Source organism: Acomys minous (genome assembly GCF_964271855.1).
Source record: "Acomys minous genome assembly, chromosome: 15".
In the NCBI taxonomy this organism is placed as follows: domain Eukaryota; kingdom Metazoa; phylum Chordata; class Mammalia; order Rodentia; family Muridae; genus Acomys; species Acomys minous.
Genome location: NC_140497.1, coordinates 35,533,359 through 35,543,453, shown reverse-complemented (window position 1 = coordinate 35,543,453; position 10,095 = coordinate 35,533,359). Strand labels below are relative to the sequence as shown.

Sequence of the window (10,095 nt, the reverse complement as noted above, 5' to 3'; positions counted from 1 at the left end):
GGCATTCAGACTTGACCATGTTTTGAAGGTGGAAACAGCAGGATTTTCATATCTATCTGTGTTGAGTTTTGAGAAGTTCTAGAACTGGACACAGTGGTTCTTACCCTGGCTAAATAGTGTCGTGGTCGGGAAGCAGGGGAAATTTACCAAGTAGAACAGACATGAGGAATGTGTATTCAGTGAGCTTCAGTGGGTCGCCAGACAGTGGAGTCTGGATGGGCGGTCAGAGCAGAAACATACCGAATTAGAAACAAAAGTGTGAACTAGATAGGTACACGGCATCTGCATAAGTACGGCTACTGGTGGTCATCTACTTAACTTAAAAGTGAGTATGGGATTTGTAGCATCCCATTTATAATACCCAAAACTTTTTATATGCTGAGGAAATTTAACCTATAAATCATTTTCTAAATAAACAACTAGTGAGTTCTAAATTCAGCAATCCTGATGACATGTATCTTAAATTTCTATTTTATAGTAAGGGGCTGCATTTTCATGGTGCTCAATTCATACGACGACCCTGGAACACGGTGGTTCACAACCTTTGTAATGCTGTGACCCTTTAATAAGGCTGCTCATGCTGGGGAGACCCCACCAACCATAAAATTTATTTTCATTACTACCTCATAACTGCAATTTTCCTACTGTTGTGAATTGTAATGTAAGTATCTGTATTTTCCTAATGGTCTTTGGGGTGGGGGTGGGGGGTTGTGACCCACAGGTTGAGAAACGCTGCTCTAACAAAATTTCAGAGTCTGACCGTAGTTATGTAGAATAAAGTTGTTTTATAATTCAATAGAACTGGGGAGAGGGGGGGTGGGGAAGAGAGAAAGAGGGAGAGGAGAGACAGAAACATGGACATACAGAGGAAAGACTGCATGAAGACACATGAGAGACAATCTGGTAGAATAGTTTTGTCTACATTTCATTTTGACCCTCTGGCCTTCCCAAGCTGCAAAGAAATGTGGCTTTTTTTTTTTAACTTGAAGAACAAATACATTTTGTTCTTCAGTCTGCAGTTCTTTGTATTGACAGCCCTACCAAACTAATAGCTCAGATATAGAAAGAAGCTGGAATTGATTGTAATTACGCATTTCACTTTTGCACTTTATGACATTTTTTTTTCTTGTGTTTCCTCAGTATTTTGAGGGCCTCAAAACCCCGTGAGTCTGAATCTGGAAGGGCATCAATAGTGGATGTGTGTAGAGAGCAGCCAGTGGAAGACTCGGAAGTATAGGCTTTCTTGCTGGATGATGAGCATCCTGTGTCTCAATGGGTATCTTTAGTTGCGATACCTTTGTGCTTTCTGATTCTGCCCTTTCTCTTTCTTCCCGTCTGGGTATCTCTTTACAAAGCAGGTTGTGGGAAATGTTACTTTTTAGCTCTCCTCTCAAAAGCAGGCTTTATCAACATGTGTACCCTGCCGGTGGTGGCTAGGGAAGTCATTGTCACTTAATGTAGTGGGAACCGCTGTGTAAGTGCACTCTGCAAATTGGCTATTGGACATTGTTCTGCTGGTTGGTATGAGATTTAATCTAATGCAGGGAGGGGTCTGCCAGATGGGTGTGGCAAGTTCCAGCTTGCGAGAGTTACCGGTAAGTAGGTGTTATCACCTGGTGATGCATCAAACATTATATTATCATCTGATCAATGTTATGGTTAGTGAAAGAGGCTATATACGGCTGAGATACAGGCCCCAAACCAGCCATGTAAAACATCCAAGGACACGGAAAACTGGCACACAACTGCTGGTGACAGCAGTTAGTCTTTAAATGAAGACAAACCACTTCATAGCCAGAGATGAGACTGAGTGGACGCTGCGAGTATCATGACTAGTAGGCAGCTCAGTTCTTTGTGGGAACAAGTGATATCTGCCTTGCGACCTCCAAAGCTCCTCCAGAGGCCTGGAACCGTGAGCCTTCAACTCACGTTTGCTGAATAAATAGATCTGGGATTTCCCCCTCTTACCATTTTTATAGGATCCAGACTTACCTAGGAGACAAACCTTTGGGACATCTGTGGAGGAATTTTCCAGATTAGATTAACTGAGATGAAATGCCACATTGAATGTGCAAAGCACCATTCCCTAGGCTGGACACACTGAATGTGGGCATCACCATCCCCTAGGCTGGACACACTGAATGTGCAAAGTACCATTCCTTAGGCTGGACACACTGAACGTGGGCATCACCATCCCCTAGGCTGAACACATTGAATATGGCCAGCACTGTTCCCTAGGCTAGACACCCTGAATGTGGGCTGCACCATTCCCTAGGCTGGACACCCTGAATGTGGGCATCACCATCCTCTCCGCTGGACACACTGAATGTGGGCATCAACATTTCCTAGGCTGGACACATTGAATGTGGCCAGCACCGTTCCCTAGGCTGGACACACTGAATGTGGCCAGCACCATCCTCTAGGCTGGACACCCTGAGTGTGGGCAGCACCATTCCCTAGGCTGGACACCTTGAATGTGGGCAGCACCATTCCCTAGGCTGGAGTCCTTGGCTGAATAAAAAGGAGAAAATGAAGGGAGCACCAGCAATTATCATTCTCTGCTTTCTGACTATGGACATGGTAGGATCTGCTGCCGGCCTTCCCCACTGTAAAGGGCTATATGCCTAAATAAAGCTTCTGTCCTTACGTTGCTTTGTGACAAGCTTCTGGTCACAGCAGTGAGAAAGGAGACTGAGACAAGCAGGTTTTGTAAAGAGGCATTGGGGAAGAGCTAAGAACACAGGGACCACCGTAGTCTAACAGAGAGTGTCTGTTCTGAGATGGTCCTCACACAAAGGTTTGGGCATATCCTGGGGTTCTTACATTGGGTTTGGCTCTGCTGTGATCCCTGGTCCCAAAGGTCTCTTGCATATATGTGAAAGTTCCTGCCCAAGTCTAGACCCTTTTGTTTTCAAAGTCTCTTTAGAAGTGTGATGAGAGGTTGGGGATCTTCAAACACTGCTCTCCGGTGGAAGCAGGTGGGAAACAAAACGGATGTATGAACATTAAAACAAAACTATTTTTAAAGTTTTTTTTAAATCGGCAAATGCTAATATACAAATTCATGGCTGGGGTGTGATGCACAAATGTGTTAGTGCCTGCACATGCTGTGTCATGATCCAGTCAGGGTAGTGGCTGGCCCACTACCATCTGAGGCCTTGTCTTATTGTTTCTTTGTGACAAAACATTTCTGTCTTCTATACGTGTTGCAATTAACACCATGTTATTGTTGATGAGAGGCCAGGGATGGAGCTTGGCATGACGAAGCCCTGGATTTGACCCCCAGCACTGCAGAGAGAGAGAGAGAGAGAGAGAGAGAGAGAGAGAGAGAGAGAGAGAGAGAGAAACAGAGACAGAAACACAGAGAGACAGATTTTGTGCTAAATAACTTGACTGATTGATCACGCGGCAATAGAACGCTGTGTCTTATTTCCTCCCTTCCGCTTTAACTTATGCTAAAACATTGCTATCTATATAGACTATGCCAGTCTCCTCCAGTTGCCAAAGCCCAGTACAAGCAAGCTCACTCGTGCAGGTTCTTGAGTCCCAACTCTTACTTAGGTCTTTTTTTTTCCCCCTGAGACCAGGCTGGCCTCGAACTCATGGCGCTCCGCCTGCCTCTACCTCCCAAGTGCTGGGATTAAAGGCGCGCGCCACCAGGCACACCTAGCCATCAAAGTGAAGGCCAAAGGAATCAAACAAAACCCCTTTCGATGTTCTAATTGAGGGTCACCCTCTAAATTTCAAGTGCAAATTTGAGAGATGAACCTCCTCGAGATGACAGATTTCCCCTTCAATGCTTTCTCAGCTGAACCCTGCGTGCTTTCTCATGTAGTGTCCCGACCAGCAGGACCAGTAATTACGGGGTCGCGAGGGGAGCCATACCTGAAAAGATGGGACGAGAAAGAAGGAGACGAGACCAAGTAGAACTCCTATCAAGGTCTTCTTTATTGAATCAAAAGCAAAAGCTTATATGGGGTGGAAGCAGGAGCCAAGCAGTAGGGGGTCTGAGAATGTCTCCAGGTGATCTCAGCAGGGGAACATCCTGTGATTCATCTTGAAACAATTCCTATCTTACTTTAGCTAACTATCTCTTGGAAAGTCCCGGCTAAACAACATCTGCAGAGGTCGAAAGGAGGAGGTTATGCAGAGGTCGAAAGGAGGGGGTTATGCAGAGGCTGAAATGAGGAAGTTATGCTGAGGCTGAAATAAGGAAGTTATGCAGAGGCTGAAATAAGGAAGTTTAGCTTTGGAATGGGGCTTCAGAATTTTGCCTCAGCCAGTAGATTCTTTTAGCCTTGAATGACCCTGGGCTGGCTCCGGACAATGTAGAGGGCCTCTGCCACCAGACAAGAGATTTGTTTCTTAAACCCTGTGAAGACAGGACGGTAAGTAGTGCATATCATTTACACACTTGACGGTGACCCCCTACAATCCCATGTATTACCTACAGATAACAAAAAAGTGTGGAGATTCAGAGTCAGGGAAACCCAAAAACCTCAGGGGAACCTTGGGCCACCCAAGAAACTGTGGCCTCCAGCTTTACAGCCCTGCCTTGGACATGCTCAGCATTTGCGACAGTCGAGCTGGCAATCTGAGGACAACTGTGAGGCTGGGTCTTTCAAGTTATCCCCGGTATCTGAAAAACAAGTAGCAACTTCAGTTTAATGATTTTTCCCCCTCCCGTGGGCAAGCAGCCAGCCGGGCTGCCAGCACCCCCACCTGTGTGCCCACGTGTCCAGAGTCAGGTTTCTCCTCCTCGGCAGTCAAAGGAAGCGCCTTCTCCAGAGAGCCAGCCCATCCTGTTCTTTCTTTCCCTGTTGGGAGTTGGTGTTTAAAACTCTCCGAAACAAGGCTGTCTCCCCTTGCGCCCTTCTCTCTCCATCTATCTGTTGGTTTCCCTGTGCCTTTGTGGAGCTGTCAGTAGCTGACAGATGCCAAGTGGCTTCAACCTTTCCTCTCCCTCCCCGTGTTAACCTCGCCTTCGACACCACACCCATTTGTGCAAACCCGAACTACGGAGCTGAAATCTCCACTCTGTGATGGAATGCCTGTGGTTTTCTTTAACAAGCGTTTGTCTGATTCTGGTCTTGTTTAGGTTTGCCGTTAGGCACGCACGCAATATCCTCATATTGATCTTCCTCTCAGCGCCTCCGCTTTGCTTCACGTCAGTCACGCCCTGCTCAAAATCACTGACACGACTCATGGTCCGGATACAAGGATTTCCAATAGACATGGACAGTCTCTTTGAAATGGCTTGGGGACGTTCAGTTGGGTGAGTGGGAGGAAATTTCTTCATTTGATTAGCGAGCCTCTCTTGTGCTCCCTCCTCCCTCCCCCCCCCGCCAGCCCCCCCCACCTCCCTGCCCCCCCCCACCCTTAAATAAGGATGAATAGACGATCCTTGAGGCTTCTTGAAATTTCGCATACGTTTTGGGATTGATCTTAGTTTCCTCCTCATCTTGAATTTTATTCTCTCACCATTTTCCGACTCAGTTTTATTTTGTTGGGGGAGGGGCTTGGAACTGGCCGCAGGAGCATCCAACTGACTGAGCAGACCATGTGAGGGAGAGGCACATCCCTCACTCCTCATCAAAGCATACGGCTAGAAGGGGGGTGTGGAAGGTAAAGTTTTGCCCTCCTCCCTTATAGACATAGAGGCTCTGTGGCTCAGCAGTTTAAGCTCTCAGCACCCACATGGTGGCTCACAGCTGTGTGTAATTCCAGTTCCGGGAGATCAGATGGTCTCTTCTGGCCTCTGAGGGCACTGCTCGTATGTGGGAGACAGACATACATGCGGGCAAAAACACTCATACAAATAATAGTTTTTTAAAAAAGAAACATGTCTTCATTTCCACAACAGCTCCATTACTGCAAAATTTTTTAAAAATCATACACGTCTTTGAATCTTTGCTACTTTGATTTTACATAAAGCCATCATCCTCGGCTTTCTCCTTATTTTCTAAGGAGACTACCATGAACTTGGTCCCTTTATGGGGTCTTTGCTGCCGAAGACATTTTTCTCTCCTCGATTATGACCATTCCTCTGTGAGTTCTGACAATAATTTCTAAATTAGCTCTTGGGTTTCATGATCTTGGGCATTTAATCGTGTCACAGATTCCTCGCATTTCCAGTCCAGGTGTCAGGTTAAAAAGACAGTTTGACACCTTCATTGTGTGGGTCATTTTTTCAGCATTCTCTACACCAGGAGCAAGGTAATTAATCTTGCTCTTTCCCCACGGGGCCAAAGCAGCGACTCTGCCAATGGCACTTCACACATAGAGAGCGAGGTTCGCATCCTACCGGAGGTGTACCCGTCCTGGTGCCTCCCATAAAGGACAGGACGGTTGGGAAAACAAAGAAGCTGTTTCACCAAGAAGCAGCTTTGAGAAGCTAAGTCAGGCCGGCTGAGATGCTCAGTTCACATAGTCTTTGAAAGGTGAGTAGAAACCATGACTTCAGATTGAATTAAGAGAGATTGTACTGCAGAGAAAATCAGAAACATGAAATGTTTGAACAGCAGTTTGGGCGGGAGAGTCAGCTTTTGTTCTTGCTGTTTATCCTTCTAGAAACTGCTTCCTAAGGCTTCAGGCTGGTCCAAAGCTAAAAGGAGTTTTGGTGTGAAGAAAACAAATGGAAGAAAAGGTTCCAGAGACGTTTCGAGGTGAGCATTTTGTAGTGTTTCCTGAATAAACCTTTCCAGGCAGCAGAATGCTCATACCTCTTCCTGGGGGATTTCATTCAAGGTGTGTGTGTGTGTGTGTGTGTGTGTGTGTGTGTGTGTGTGTGAGAGAGAGAGAGAGAGAGAGAGAGAGAGAGAGAGAGAGAGAGACAGACAGACACACACACACACACACACACACACACACACAAAGAGAGAGAGAGAGAGAGAGAGAGAGAGATCACTTGTCTGAGCCCACATGTGCACGTATGTGGAAACACACAGTTCACCTCTTACATTACTCTCTACTTTGTTGAGGCCTGACCTCTTTTGGGACCAGGAGTTCACTAATCTAGCCAGCTTGCTTGTCCTGGGGCACACTCTGTCTCTGCCTCCTGTGTGACAGGATTTCACATGGCCACCACAACTTGCCTGGGTTTTGTGTGTGGGTAGGGGGTCCAAACTCCTGCCTCCACACTTCCACAGCAAGGGTTCCCCTGGGCCACCTCCTGAGCCTTAGGAAGTGAGTTGGATTTAAATAAGTCAATAGACTGGTGAACAAGGGATTTGGAGCACAGAGAAGTAACTTTTTAGGAGAGATTGCCTTCCAGAAAAGGAGTGACACCGTTCATCCCTCAAGCCTGCAGCCGACACCTCTCTCTTCTGTGTCTCTATATGGGTTGCATCCCTCAGACCTACTCTTTCTGACTGAGTTTAGGACTGTGTGCTCACCAAGTCACACTCTTGAAGGTGTTCAGTGAGCTCCTTGTTGTCTGACAAGTTTTGGCCTACAGCTTTTCTTCAGTCAAGACCCCAGACAAGGTTCCATGTTTATTAAATCATGCCCCAGCCCCTACCTTCCCGAGATTTCCCATCTCTGCTTTAATCATACCAGATACATTTTCAAACTCATCTTCTTAAATGACTGATTACATGGTATACTCATACCCTTAAAAAAAAAATCAAGTGGTAAATTGTAAGAGGAAACAGAGCCCAGGGGTGACTGGTAGAACAGAAAATAGTTTGCATAAGTGGAATTGTTTATTTCAGGAGATAATGCAATTATTATAATTTTGCATTACAAAAATTTCCTACTTCACATATCTTACTATAAAAAAAATACTTTGGTGTACTTGGGTCAGAATTTGAAATAGATTGTTAGCTTTCCCGTCCACTGCATTTAGTGTTGTCCATTATGAGCTAAGAGATGTCAATGACCAATTAAAATTTTTTAAATGAATTATAGTTATTCAGATTACATCCCTATTGTTATCCCCTCGCTCTTATCTTCCCATTCCTGACCTCCTTCCTTCTTCTGCCCTATGCCCCTCCCCTAGACCTCTGATAGGGGGAGGGTCGGCTCTCCCCCACTGTCTGACCTCAGCCTATCAGGTCTGATATCTTCTCACCTGAGTCTCACCTGAGAAAGAGAGGACATCTTGGAAATTTCAAGTGCTCATTAGGCCCCACACTTGGAAAGACACACTATTAGACATCATCTTTCCTGCCCCCATCAGGAAGAGGCAGCTGACTGCACTCTGAGAATGATGGTGCATCCCTCATGCTGATGATGTTACTATGGTTTGGTGGGTGTCCCTCAGCGGTCCATGGGTTAAAGGTTCCATTCTGAGGGTGGTGCTGTTGGGAGGATGATGGAACTTAAGGGAAGTTCTCAGGTTTATGGAAACAGGTTCCCCTGAGTTACAGCTGACTAGCCTTCTGTCTTCCCTGTCAGCTCCTGGCTTAGGACGTAAGCTGTTCGCGCTACCACAAGTTCCAGTCCTACTATACAGCCAGATGCACAAAGCGATAGAGCCATTATCTCTCGAACAAGAAACTGTAGACTCATGGGCTAAATAAGCCTTCTCTGTGTGTACGTTAATTGCCTCACATATTTCATTACAATTGCAGGAAGTAGACTAACTCACATCCTTTGGTGTGCCCCATGCAAGTGACATCTTCTGAAGTGTCATCTGGAGCAAAGTAGAGGCAGCAAACAGAGCCTATAGACAGTGGGGTCCTTGGAAGGCCGTAGAGGCAGGAAAGAGAATGGCCATGGAGTGCCAGGCCCCCGGTGCAGTGATTGGTGGGTGAGTTCTACCCAAACCACCAACAATGCCATCTCTAAACAGTTGTTCCCTAGCCTCGCTGCCAGGGCTTACTGAAGCCACACTCTGCTGCTACTGCCTGTGACGGCTGTTATTCTTCTTCCCCTATGCCAAATTTCTAAGATGCAGGTGATGGTGTCGAAGAGCATATCCCTCAGCACATATAGCGGCACCTCAGGCTCTTGCTGTGAGGCACCCCTGCCTCCAGACACAGGAGCATTTGGATTTAACTTTCTTGTTAACTGTGAGGTTGGTTTGCTGAAGGATGTTTCTCTTTTCATCCACGTGAGCTGTAGATGGCTACAGGGTAAGCCCATGTCTGCTCATATCTGTCCCAAATCATCACAGTACCCGCACAGGTGAGATTAGTGACATTTCATAGGCAAGGAACAAAACACAACCCAGTGACGTGCCCAGAGTCACACAGGGACAAGGGGCCGACTCAGCTTCTGTGTCCTCAGCTGGTGAATTCCAAATCACCGTGCTGTGCTATCCATGGCTATTTTTAAAATCACCTATGTTTGTCACATTGTTGATGTAGGAGATTACTACAGTGACCTGTGGATTGCGGCTGTCAAACAGAAGTGAAAACATGGCGTGCTTTTAATGGGTGTCATTCTTCATACACAGGTGAAGTTTCCTTCCACCACAAAGTGCAAAGTTAAAGCTTTTGCTAAAAATAATTGTTGGAGATTTGTGCTTATTCCTTTATATTCTTAAAAAAAAAATACCCTCTCCTTGCACACACACACACACACACACACACACACACACACACACACACACACGCCTGCTCTTCAAGGGTGGCTTTGTCCAATAATGTTGGAGATTAGTGCTTTAAGAGATTTAGAAAAACTTAAATTAAAAAAAAAGTGTTTTTCTATACACCCAGTTGAAGACTGCATTTTCTATTGTAAATCAAATCTATCAGTTTTTGGGTCAGAGAATGGCTTTATAAACATAGACAGAGAGATTCACCAGAGACTTGCCCAGAGCAATGCTGCGTGTTTGTGGTAATGAATTAGTGTTCTATGAGGTAATTACTCACAGAAAACCTTCATGACCCAATTCCTGTGGTGTGTTGCTTCTCAAGTGAGATGGGAGACACAGATCTGGAATCTTTATAATTTTCAGGGGAGAAGCTGGTGGCTCACACCTTTAATCCCAGCACTTGGGAGACAGAGGCAGGCAGATCACTGAGTTCGAGGCCAGACTGGTCTACAAAGTAAGTCCAAGACAGCCAAGGCTACACAGAGAGACCCTGTCTTGAAAAACCAGACAAAATTTTTTTTCAGGGGAGAACTAGTCATCTTACAATTGATGGG

General features: G+C 45.9%; 1 long non-coding RNA gene across 1 annotated transcript; it reads left to right on the top strand.

Moving 5' to 3' along the window:
• Positions 1-4,909: 4,909 nt before the first annotated feature.
• LOC311584912 lies at positions 4,910-8,704 on the top strand. Its single transcript, XR_014775033.1, has 3 exons — positions 4,910-5,275; positions 6,571-6,665; positions 8,574-8,704. It is a non-coding gene; the product is annotated as an uncharacterized lncRNA (long non-coding RNA).
• Positions 8,705-10,095: the final 1,391 nt, after the last annotated feature.